Source organism: Pinus tabuliformis, chromosome 6, assembly GCF_031772625.1.
Source record: "Pinus tabuliformis cultivar Carrire ecotype Pingquan chromosome 6, CPIR1, whole genome shotgun sequence".
In the NCBI taxonomy this organism is placed as follows: domain Eukaryota; kingdom Viridiplantae; phylum Streptophyta; class Pinopsida; order Pinales; family Pinaceae; genus Pinus; species Pinus tabuliformis.
Genome location: NC_142292.1, coordinates 2,051,493,784 through 2,051,507,291, shown reverse-complemented (window position 1 = coordinate 2,051,507,291; position 13,508 = coordinate 2,051,493,784). Strand labels below are relative to the sequence as shown.

General features: G+C 38.8%; 1 protein-coding gene across 6 annotated transcripts in view; it reads left to right on the top strand.

Moving 5' to 3' along the window:
• LOC149267472 (hyperosmolality-gated Ca2+ permeable channel 1.5-like) overlaps nucleotides 1–13,508 on the top strand; it is a 292,293-nt gene that overhangs the window by 170,874 nt on the left and 107,911 nt on the right. The gene's annotated exons all lie outside the window — the stretch shown is intronic.

The following is a 13,508-nucleotide window of genomic DNA, read 5'->3' as shown; positions in this document are numbered from 1 at the left end:
TTTTATATATATATATATATATATATATATATATATATATATATAAAAGATGATATAAGATTACAATGAGGACCCTGCTTTTATACCTCAATAGGTGACCTTTCGTGAATGGGCATGTCTTTTAGACATGCCTTTTCACTTAATTTAATGACTATTTACCCTAAATAATATTTAATTATTTAATATTTGTATTTTATTTTATTTATCTAATTGTTATGAATTATATTCATAACCGTCAATCAATCTCAAAAACATGGTTTCTTGAGGGAAAGAGGCAAGGAAATTTATGATAGTGCAGTTTTTTCCATTAGTCCATCCATCTGACATGATGGAACAACCTGTTTTGGTCCATGACTCTTTAAATTTAGTCAAATATTCTCCAATAGATGCAATCTCTCTTTGCAAAAGAGTACCCCTCAAGTCATGCATAGTAGGGCCTTTGAAGCGCTTTCTTGCAACACAAACAACATCTCACATAGCTTGGTATTGGTAATAAGGTGAGCGAACAACATGATAGGGGATATCGACATCATACAACCATCTGGCAATGTATTCAAAAAAACATCTCTGCATTGCTTTTTTCCAATGAGCATCCAAGGAGGGTTGACTTAGACTTGGTTGGGAGGCAGTGGCACTAGTAGTATCAGAGGCAGAGGTGGAGGAAGGTGTGAAATAGTTCTTAATGTTTATGCCTTTTTTACCTCTGGCTTGGCCTTGAAGTTGAGTGTGAGACCCAAGAGGGGGGGAACATAATGGAAGGGGTCATGGAGATTGGTGGAAGGGATAGAGGAGTCGTCTTTGCCTAGCCTTTCCCTAGCCTTTGCCTAATAATATGACGCAGGAGGTTGATGAAAATAATTCGACTACTGTTTAGCTTTGTAACCAATCAGCTGTGCTTAAACGGATTCTGTACGTGTATTTCCCCCCTGAGGGTCCCGCTTACTTGACCAATCATCGTCGGTCCCTCGTTGACTTCTCCTTTTGTTGAGCACTTCAATCCGCGTCGTTGATCTCACTTCTCCAGATCCAACGGATATCGCGTCGTCCGCTCATCAACTTACCTAGACGATCTCCACCGTCAATGTGACCCGTCCAATCGAATGACTGTTCTGCAATCTCGTGCGGATTTCTGCATGGTCGATATCAAATCGAGAGCGCGCGAGAAAAGTGGTTTTCCTCGGCTACGTGTCAGCCACTAAGGTTAATTGCGCAGACTTGGAACAATACCATTTACCTCTTCTTAAGCACGCGAGATACTGTTTACCACTTGGGAATACTATGCACGTGCTTAATACATAACTTTAATAAAGGTGCTTAAGGCAAGGTTTAGCGCTTAACACAATATTAACCCTTAACAGCTAATTGACTGCGATTTATGAATAAAGTGTTATAAACAAAGAAAATACCTGATTAAGTCTAAAACATCGATACACAGATACGAATGAACTTCTGCGCTAGGATTAACACACAACACCACACTTGATCATTTATCCAACAAAATGGAAATTACAGAGTCTTGGCCCTCTTGGCTCGATTACAACAGTTTGTTTGACCTCTGTCTCAATCTCAAACCCTATCTCTGTCACTCAAACTCTCGCTTACTCACTCAATTCTCAATCATCTAATCTCTCTGTCATTACATTCTTTTTTCTTTTATGAATCAAATCCTATCCTAACTGCATTGACAACTCGATCCCTATTTTTATCAGTCTAACAATCAAATCCCTATTTCCAAGCTCTGAGACACACCTATACTAACAACTTATCTCTTAGTCCAAAAATAATACAATATTCTAATTATTACAATAATTGAGATAAAGATTAATTCGAGAGATCCAACCCTCTCTACTAAAACTGATTTTGACCACTCAGGTCAATGAAATTCATCTCTTGTTAGCCACAACATGTGAACATACAATCACATTGCTGGCTAAGTCCGGATGCTCTTGCATTAGACTCCCGGGGAAGAAAAGAATCGTCCCTCGAACTTTAAGGGTTTACTCCATACTTCTGCAACTCTGCTGCTGTCAACCAACCAGTGTTTTAAAAACCTCTTTTAAAAACCGGTTACCGGTCTAACCGGCCGGTTAGCAAGGCCGCCGGTCTAAACCGGCCAAAAAACCCGGTTGGAAAGGCCATTTCGCCATTTTTTTGCCCTAACCGGTGAAAACTGGCCGGTTTAGGACGGAACCGGCCGGTTTGTATCAAACCGGCCGGTTCTGTCCTAAACCGGTCGGTTTTAGGCACGCCCACCGTAAAGTTAAAAAAGCATATTTTTCATTGTGTTTCAGGGGTTTTGGGGGGAAACTAAGGGTGTTTCAACCCTAACAATGTTGGCAATTAATGGTAATGTTAAATTCTTAAAGTAAAAGTGACATTTCCTTTAATTTTCATTTTCATCCTTTTACTTAAATTTTTAACATTACCATGAAATGACTCAGGATGTTTGAGAATGGTTTCGACCTCATTGGATTTCATATGGAGAAACTAGAATTTTAGATTTCACTCAAAATTCAGCAGACTTAATGGTTTTCAGGATTTCATGGTTTGGGGGTAAACAATAAATGCAATCGGAGCTCCAAATGATGAGCAAAACTCCTGATCTAGATCCCATTGTGTTGGACGATATTGATCCAACATCAGAATGGGTGGAGGCTGATATTGATATCGACATGGCTTTAGCGGGGGATGATGCATAGTATGTGGTGGTATCAGAACTAGGATCAGTAGCGGCATCAAGGAAAGGCAAAGAACCAATGGAAGGCACTAGTCATGCAGGTCGACAAACTCGTGCTTCCATTAGGTCCACTTCTATTGTCATTGGTGGCATTGATACTGAGGTTGCAGATCAGGCTGAGGCATCCTCAGACTCTGAACCAGATGATGTCTATGTAGCTCCTGATGATGATCCTGTGTCTAGTAGTGGTGATGAACTTGATGATTGATCATGTGTACACTGTAGACTTGTAGTAGGCCAATGGCCTCATAGCTTGCAGCATTGTTTTTGGACTTTATAGGCCATTTAGAGCCTCATTTCTTATGTATTTTGCTATTTTGTCGATGATATGTATTGTACTCGGTGCCATTTTGATATATTCACCTTTACATGGTATATAAATGAGCAAACTTTGCATATTTTGTCTCTATTGGCTTGGAATCATGGTTTTACATCTTAAAAATAGTTTTGTTTCATTAAAAATTAATTATTTAATGTATTTTTTTAAAACCGGTTCGTTTAGACCAAACCAGTCCTGGTTAGACCGGTTCCGGTCGGTAAACCGGTTCATTAGGTGGACCGGTCCAGTCACCGGTTCCGGTTTTAAAAACATTGCAACCAACTAGTATCCTCTATTGGCTGTCCCCTCCATTTGACTAGATACTGAAAATAAACCTATTCTCTGGTTCTTTTGGATACTCTTTTCTCCAAAACAACTTCCACTTCTTTCTTGACTATCTTCGGCATTTCTTCTTCCCAATTTAAAGTTTGAACTTCATCTCCTGCAAGTTCCTTCTGTAGCTCTGACTCTGTCTCCTTGTATGGATACAAATCTACAACATTGAAGATAGGTGATATTCCAATCCCTTCTGGTAATTCAATCTCATATAAGCATTAGTTGAAAAATTCCTCACAATTCTGCATGGTACTATCTTTTTCATCTTTAGTTTATTGTAAGTCCCAACAGGAAGTCTTTCTTTTCTCAAGTATACCATCACTAGATCTCTCACTTGGAATTTCTTTTCTCTCCTCTTCATATCAGCGCTCTGTTTGTATTTTCCACTACTTTCCTGCAGTCTGTCTTTGACATCTTATTATAGTCTCTGCATCTGCTCTGCAAACTCTTCAGCTTTTGCACTTCTTGTCTCCTGTTTACCCAAATTTCTGAGTTCATACACACCTCTTGGATTCATTCCAAAACAATCTGAAATGGACTCATCCCAGTACTTCGGGTTGGAGTGTCATTATAAGCAAACTCAGCTTGAGCAAGTGCTAAATCCCACTGCTTAGGATTGTTATACACTAAACTTCTCAATAGGTTTCCCAAGCTTCTATTTACCAGTTCGGTTTGTCCATCTGTTTGAGGATGGTATGCTGAACTGAAACTAAGGTTGGCACCTAGTTTCTTCCAAAGAGTTCTCCAGAAATGCCCAACAAACTTTGTATCCCTATCAGACACAATACTTATAGGCAATCCATGTAACCTTACAACTTCTGAAAAAAACAGATTAGCAATATGTGTTGCATCACTAGTCTTTTTACATGCAATGAAATGTGCCATTTTGGAAAATATATCTACCACAACATAAATGGAATCATTCCCTCTTTGAGTTCTAGGTAACCCCAAAACAAAATCCATACTAACTGCATCCCATGGTTGGTCTGGTATTGGCAATGGTTGGTACAATCCTGTATTTTGGCTTCTCCCTTTAGCATGCTGACATATCCTGCACTTCTCAACAAATCTCTTAACATCAGTTTGCATCTTTGGCCAATAGTAAAAAGCATTTACCTGAGCAAAGGTTTTGTCTTGTCCAAATTGACCAGATAATCCTCCACTGTGTTTCTCTTTGATTATGTTTTCCCTCATAGAACATTTGGGAATGTACAATTTGTTAACTTTAAACAGTAAACCTCCTTGGATAAGATAATCTAACCACTGACTTCTGTTATGAACTATTGGATTTTGTACAACTACATAAATATCTTTGAATTTTGCATCATCTTTATACATATCAACCATTTCTTCAAATCCTACAACACCAACTCTTAATTCTTGCACAATGAAATTTACCCTGCTCAAAGCATCATCAACTTTGTTCAACTTACCACTTGTGTGTTTTATCACAAAAGTAAAACTCTGTAAAAACTCTACCCACTTGGCATGTTTTTGGTTTAAAATTGGTTGGTTGTTTATGAACTGTAATGCATGATTGTCAGAATACAATATAAACTCCTTTAGTAGCAAATAATGTCTCCATTTTTTTAAAGCTTGTACAATAGCATAAAATTCTTTATGATAAGAAGAATACTTCTTCTTAGCTTCATTTAGTTTCTCACTAAAGTAGGCTATTGGTCTCTGTTCCTGACTCAAAACTGCTCCAATTGCAACTCCACTAGCATCAGTTTCAACTTGGAAAACTTTCCCAAAATCAGGTAAAGCTAAAACCGGTTCCTCTATAATTTTCTTCTTCAGCAACTTAAAATTTTGGTTTGCTGCTTCTGTCCACTTGAATGGCTGATTAGTCTCTTTGATTGTTTCAATAATTGGTGCACAAATCTGACTAAAACTTCTGATAAATTTTCTATAAAAACTTGCAAGACCATGAAAACTTCTTACCTCAAATATGTTTCTTAGAGTAGGCCAGTTCCAAATTGCTTGGACTTTCTCTGGATCCATTTTTAGACCTTCTTTAGAAACTACAAATCCCAAATAGATTAATTCTTCTTTCATGAAACTACATTTCTTCAGATTTATTAGCAATTTCTCTTTCTGCAGAGTTCTTAAAACCAACTTAAGATGCTCCAGGTGTTCTTCTTTGCTTCTACTGAAAACTAGAATATCATCAAGATAAACAATGACAAACTTGCCTGCATATTCCTTCAAGACTTCATTCATCAATCTCATGAATATACTAGGTGCATTAGTGAGTCCAAAAGGCATCACTAACCATCCAAACAACCCACTATTTGTTTTAAATGCAGTGTTCCATACAACCCACTATTTGTTTTAAATGCAGTTTTAGAAAAATACTTTGACCCACTTAAACAATCCATCAAATCATCCATGCGTGGTAAAGGAAATCTATACATGATAGTAATCTTGTTTATGGCTCTGGAATTTGTACACATATGCCATTCACCTCCTTTCTTTGCACTGAGTACTGTTGGTACAACACATGGACTAAGACTCTCTCTAACCAATCCGTTATCCATCAATTCTTGCACTTGTCTTCCAACTTCTGCTTTCCCTTGAGGAGTTAATCTGTACGTTGCTTTGTTTGGCAAACTTGCTCCAGGTATTAGATTAATGTGATGACTAATACTCCTAATTGGTGGTAATGCATTTGGTAGCTCATCCACAATAATATCAGCAAAGTCATTCAACAGAGTTTTGATTTCTTCAGATAAATCATCTAAGTTTGTGGAAGTTAAAATTACCTTAGGTCTCCTTATGACAGCAAAATGCATCTGTTCATCCTTCTTGACTTCTTGCAACAATTCTTTCCCACTCATCAACATGACACTATTTCCAGGCGCTTCTTTGCTTGCTTCATCCTTCAATGGTAGCAGTGTGTATTTATTTCCATCCTTCTCCAGAGTGTAAGTATTTCTTCTCCCATCATGAATACCTTTCCGACCAAATTGCCAAGGTCTTCTCAGCAATACATGGCATACATCCATTGGCATTACATCACACAATATCACATCCTTATAAGTACCAATCTATATCTCTACCTTGCATTGTTCTGTCACAATAAGCTGATGTCCTTTTTGCAACCATGATACTTTGTAAGGAGTAGGGTGTAGTGTTTTCACTAGTCCTAACTTGTCCACTATTTCTGTAGAAACAAGGTTATTAGTGCTTCCACTGTCAGTTATAACTTTACAACATTTTCATTTGGACTTACATGTAGTTCTGAATAAACTCTTTCTCTGAGCTGGTTCTTCTATTTCTTTCTCTGCCTTAAGAAATACCCTTTTTAACAACAAGGATTCTCCTACTTCAGGTGATTCTTCCTTGTTTGCAATTTGAGTTTTTTCTTCCCTTGCCTCAACCACATTCACATTTCTTTGATTTGTTGCTTTATTATGAGGACAGTACCATGATCCATGTCCCCATTCTCCACATGTATAACACCAAATTTCTCTTCCTCGGCCTCTTCCTCTGGGAGCAAATCTTCCTCTACCAAAGTCTCCTCTATGTGGTGGTCTACTACTTGAACTTCCTGCGTCACTCTGATGATGCTGAAATATTGGTCTGGTAGTTATTCTACCTCTTGCTAAACTTTTCCCTCTGTTCCTTTGATTTTGTTTCCTCAACATCTTCTCTTCTACCTTCAAAGCTGTTTGATAGGCATCTTCAATTGTCTTCAGACTCAGCAAGCTGATTTCATCCTGTATGTCATATCTCAACCCATTTATGTATCTAGCTACCTTTTCTACATCATCCTTTGCATGTCCTGCTCTAATGCTTAGCTTATAAAATTCTTCTGTATACTCTTTGACAGTCATACCTTTTTGTCTCAAATTTTGCAATTGTCTGAAAAGATTTAACTGATAATATTTTGGCATAAATTTGGCTTTCAATCTACTTACCATTTTATCCCATTGTTTTATCTTGGACTTCCCTTTTCTTGCTCTGGATGTTTGTAATTTATCCCACCAGATAGCTGCATGACCCTTCAGTCTGGTAACTGCAAATTTCACCCTTTTTTTTGTCATCAACCTCCTTCTCATAGTCAAAATACTTATCTAATGAACTGATCCAGTCCATCAACTCTTCTACATTGAGATTCCCATCATACAAAGGTATTTCCATCTTTGGTCTTCCAAGATGGAAATGCCTTGAGAACTTTGGCAGCTTCACTTTCACCCTCTTCTTCTTCCTTAGAAGATTCTTTTGTCGCACTGGCATCTCCTTCATCAGTTTCTCTCCTCTGAGCAGTCTCCATTGTCTCCATCCTTGTACGCAGACTTCAGATCCAATCTAGCAGAACTGCATTTGCTACAGGTCTCCCCTGACCTATGCCAGCTCCTCTCCTCGGTGGCATGTTTTCTGTAGCAAACTTAATCTCTATGCTCTGATACCAAAAATGACGTAGGAGATTGACGAAAATGAGGTGGTAGTCTATTATTCGACTACTGTTTAGCTTTGTAACCAATCAGCTGCGCTTAAACAGACTCTATATGTGTATTTCCCCTTGAGGGTCCCGCTTACCTGACCAATCATCGTCGGTCGCTCGTTGACTTCTCCTTTTGTTTAGCGCTTCAATCCGTGCCGTTGATTTCAATTCTCCAGATCCAATGGATATCACATCGCCCACTCATCAACTTACCCGGACGATCTCCACTGTTAATATGACTCGTCCAATCGAATGACTGTCGCGCAATCTCGCGTGGATTCTTGCACGATCGATATCAAATCGAGAGCTTGCGAGAAAAGTGGTTTTCCTCGGCTACGTGTCGGCTGCTAAGGTTAATCGCGTGGACTTGGAACAATACCATTTACCTCTTCTTAAGCGCGCGAGATACCATTTACCACTTGGGAATACTGCCCACGTTCTTAATACATAACTTTAATAAAGGCGCTTAAGGAAAGGTTTAACACTTAACACAATATTAACCCTTAACACCTAATCGACTGCGATTTATGAATAAAGTGTTATAAACAGAGAAAATACTTGATTAAGTCCAGAACGCTGGTACACAAATACAAATGAAATTCTATGCTAGGATTAACACGCAACACCACACTTGATCATTTATCCAATAAAATGGAAATTATAGAGTCTTGGCCCTCTTGGCTCGAATACAACAGTTTGTCTGACCTTGTCTCAATCTCAAACCCTATCTCTGTCACTCAAACTCTCGCTTACTCGCTCAATTCTCAATCATCTAATCTCTCTGTCATTACATTCTTTTTCCTTTCATGAATCAAATCCTATCCTAGCTGCATTGACAACTCGATCCCTATTTTCATCAGTCTAACAATCAAATCCCTATTTCCAAGCTTTGAGACACACCTATACTAACAACTTATCTCTTAGGCCAAAAATAATACAATATTCTAATTATTCCAATAATTGAGATAAAGATTAATTCGAGAGATCCAACCCTCTCTACTAAAACTGATTTTGACCACTCAGGTCAATGAAATTCATCTCTTGTTAGCCACAACATGTGAACATACAATCACATTGCTGGCTAAGTCCGGATGCTCCTGCATCATAATACTTCTCAAAATTTTCAAGGTATTCTTTCCTAATAGGCCATATCACTTTATCTAGTGCATCAAAGGGGGTTACTTGTCCTCTTATACCAGCCAAGTGTTGTTTCAACCTATAAATGGCCCTTCCTCCCATTGGGTGCTTGCAATATTTGCACAACTTTTGCTATCAACAACATCACAGTGAACCCATGCAACGTCTTTGGCTTTTGGGGCCATAATGGACAGTGAAATTTCAGATTTGGAAAGAAAGAGATCTGCAAAGAAAATAGAAAAATGCAAAACCTATGATCAAGTACTATCCTTTTTCCTTGCTGTTTTTTTATTTGAAAATTGAAACTTGAATGAGGGTCTCAAATTCTCACAAACACTAGAAATCAAATATGTGAGGCAAATAGGAATTTGGGCTTGCTTTTATAAGTTTAGGGGGGCATTTTTCGGGGGTAAACTGCCCATGGTTTGCAGAAAAGCACCCGCAAAAACCACCTAGGGGCCCCCATCTTTCCATCCACCTGCGTGGCACTTGAAGTGTCTAGTTTGTGATAGAATCGACCGGTTAGGACAAGTTAGGTGCCAAACCAACCGGTTTGGTAAAAAGCCGGCCAATTTGGCACCTAGTAGGCCCTGACCGACCTATGAATCGGGTTTATGGGACCGATTCGATCCCAAGATTAGCTAATCGGCCGATTAGCTAATCGAACGATTCTAGTTTGAATCGACTGGTTTTTAAAACTATGCCTCGTATAGAAAAAATTATACCCTTGAGTGTTGAATATTTTCTCTGACCATGTCATGTGGGATGACTTCTTTGTTGCAATTCTCCTTCCTACCTTCAAGAAGTTGGGATCTCATCTTGATACTTTTGTTATGGTAAAAGCATCTCACTATTGGCCATTATTACACTTGTCCACTATATATTTGTTATGGGATATTTCTGGATTAATATGTTGTTGGAAATACTGAGAAGGGGCTGAATCAATGTTTCTTTTCAATTGTGACTTTTACCCTTTAGATCACTTATATTTAGAACACAAAATGAATAAAAAGAATAAATGCTTTTATTAATTTCTTTAATAAATCAAGTACAATGTATATAGGGCTCCAACCCTAGATGAAGACACCGATCTTCAATCACTCAAGCTCCAACCTGTTGACAAGCGCCAACTTGGACTTTTGTGAGGTTCCGACCTCTAGGGCACCGACCCTATCTTCTCAAGGCACCAACCTTGCGTTTAGAGGCTCCTACCCCTAGGGCATCAACTCTTCTTTGGTACAGGCTCCGACCTGGTTTCTTGAGGACACCGATCCTCTAGTGCTCCAACCCTATCCTCTAAGGCACCAAACTTGTTTTTTCGAGGCTCCAACCTCTTGGGCTCCAACCCACTGCAATACTTTGTCGAGATAAGTTTGGTAGTAACTCACGGCTCGCAAAATCTTCTTCACTGAGCCTTGTCAATCTTCAGCTTCACTGTAGTCTTCCACTTTACATCATCAATGACAACCTTGTCATATAGAAGGTGTCACCACTATTCTTCATGGTACCCAATCAAGTCCTCCAATCAAATCCTCCAAGTTTAATTCATGATGACTTCAACACAACATCATGTCTCCAAGGATGTTTACAAGGCTTCTTCAAGTCTTACTCATCTGCACATCACAGGTTCCAACCTCCAGGTCACTGTTCTTTTCAAAGGTCAATAAACTTCAGATCCAAGCTTCAATTTTCCTATGAGCAATAATCCTTCACTGCAGCAGACCACTGTTCAAAATATCACACTGCCCAATTCAGCCTGCTGCACCAAGACTTCAGCAATGAGAATCCTTGCACCACACTACACCATTGTCCAATGCACCATGCCACACCAAGACTTCAGCAATGACAATCCTTGCACCACACTACACCACTGTCCAACGCACCATGCTGCGCCAAGACTTGAGCAATAGATTGTGACAATTCTTCTTTACAAATGTCCTTGCACCAGACCACTGTTCAAACTGTTCCAATACTTCACTTTACCAACCTGCCTTATTCTGCACCGTCACCCTTCTTCATAAACACTTTACTGTAGCATCAAAATTCTTGCACCATGTTACACCATACTGCACCAACTGTCCAAAGAAGATCACACTGCACTAGGACTTTTCCCTACTCCACACACCAAATCAACTGCTGCACCAAGACTTCTTCAAGGGTGTCTTCAATAACCCTTGACCAAACAAGATATTTGTATGTCTTCAACTGGAATCTTCTCCGTTCAATACAATTTAGCTCTTCACTGTACTTTGTGCTTCTTCACTTATGCTTGTTTACCACTAGTCTTCATTGTAGCCCAATTAATTCTAATCCACGGATTGTTGCTTCAATTGTATCCAATAGTCCAGGCAAAAGAGTTCACCACAGTCCAGCTATACCACTGTCCAATTATGCCATTGTCCAAGCAATACTATAGTCAAGCTATGCCACCGAGCCACAGAGGATCACTGTCCAAGATCACAGGGGGATAATGGTTGTATGTTTGAGTCACTATCCTAAAATGATGATACACAGTCCACACAATGATACTTCACCGTCTGAAGAGAGGATCTGAGCCACAGGGAGTAATACTACCAAGGTAAGTTGCTGCACCAAATGTATGCTTGAGTCACAAACCACAGGAGATCCGAAATCTGTGTCAATTTCTCAGTCCATAGGGTGTTTTCCACGCTGTTCTGTAGTGATCAGACCCAAACAAAATTCACCGCTACCCTTTTTTTCTTAACTCCTGTACTCCTTTTCTCCCTTGCTCACGAGCTGTGAACAGTGCTCTTATTCCTGTGATTATCACCGAATTGTTTAAAAAAAACAGAGGTCTAACCTGTTATATATATACCTATTCGTCCTCACAATGAACAGCCACGTCCACATGCAAGCCGACATGAGTTATGGAGGTAAGGTCGGCTCAATAACCAGAATTAATTTCCTTATCTTTAAAAATTCATATCTCTTAGAATATTTGGAGTTTCGGGGCATGTGATAGCTCATTAGAAAGCTAAAAATATGCTCTAAAAGATGGCATAGGTATCATGTTCAGATGCTGCCTCTAAAGAGTGAGAAATATGTTTTTATGTGGCTGGTCAATAAATTTCTGTGCATGAAATGTTTGGGACAGCATGACTTCTCCATTGTTTCATCGTAGGATCATAGTGTCATCATGTAGCATCCATGCCATCGTAATAGCATTACGTATCAATGTCATTATATACTAGTGCAGTGATATGTCGTGGTGCAGCATCCATTAATTTTCCTTTAGGAGAGCTCATCAAGTAGTCTTCCAATCATCAAATGAGATCTTCCATGTCATCATAAAGTCTTCCAACCTTGTCATCAAGACCATCATAGGTAAGGACATTCATCACATAGGTCATCAAGAGCTCCTAGATCATCAAGGTACACTTGGCACTTCTTCATTAGTGACTTGGCATCTTCATCAATGACATGTAGCATCTCAAGAATATTTGCCATCCCGGCTACTGCCATATTGACATCAATGACAACCTAGATTAACATGTGTAAGGAATCGCTCCATTCAATGCCTTCACCTCTATGCTAATATTTAAAGCACAGGATTATTACATCGTTTGTTAAAAGTGGCTTCTCGTTTTCTGATGCATACAGGGGTGCTCGTTTTTTCATTTAGTTACAACTTACTATAAATCAAATTAATTATTCTTGTACAGTTTTTGTTGTTTCCTTTTTCTTAATAGAAAACTACAACTTCTGATAATGTTGTTAATGATGTGTAAAGTTGATCTTCTATTTATCATTTGGGCTTTTCGTTAAGATTTGTCCTTATACATTGAGCATCTTTAATGCAAGAATTACCCTGCTATCACGTCTTTTGAATCTAGAAATAGATATCTTCTGACTTAGAAACACAGAAGATGATTTCCCAGTGTAAATCTTCCCTTCTTTTTTTATCCGTATTATATTATGTAACTGGAAAAATCCCATAGAGACATGCAAATCAATGAGCTAGGACACAATTATACAGACTATCCCTCCCAACATTGGCCAGGAGAGCTATGAAATTGACCTCAGTCCCTATCTCAAAAGCAGTTACACCCTTGCAGAACATGTCAAGCCCTATTTGAATACTTTATTTACACCCAACTGAAAACGGGAGGCATCCTCATTGAAAACACATCACATCTTTTTTTCCATAAAAGGGGGATTCCTGTCAACCTTATGGTGTTCCATGATCCTCTGCCATACCAATGATTATCCACTTATCTCCCAAGTGTCTCCTTTCCAATGGAGTGGGCTGTTATAAAGAACCATATCAAACTTCACTGTGCTAGCAAGGATGTTGTAAGTCAATTAAGTCCATGGTGTTCTGTCATTCAAAGACGCATAAATTTTAAATGATCGATTGCATATTGGATTGATGTTGAATATGTTGTGAAAGACCACACAAGGAAAGCAGTTGGTAGTGTCTACACAAGATTGCATCATAAGAAGTTTGCTTGGAAATTTTCAGCAGTCCATTTTACGTAGCATATGTACAATATTAACAATATACTCGA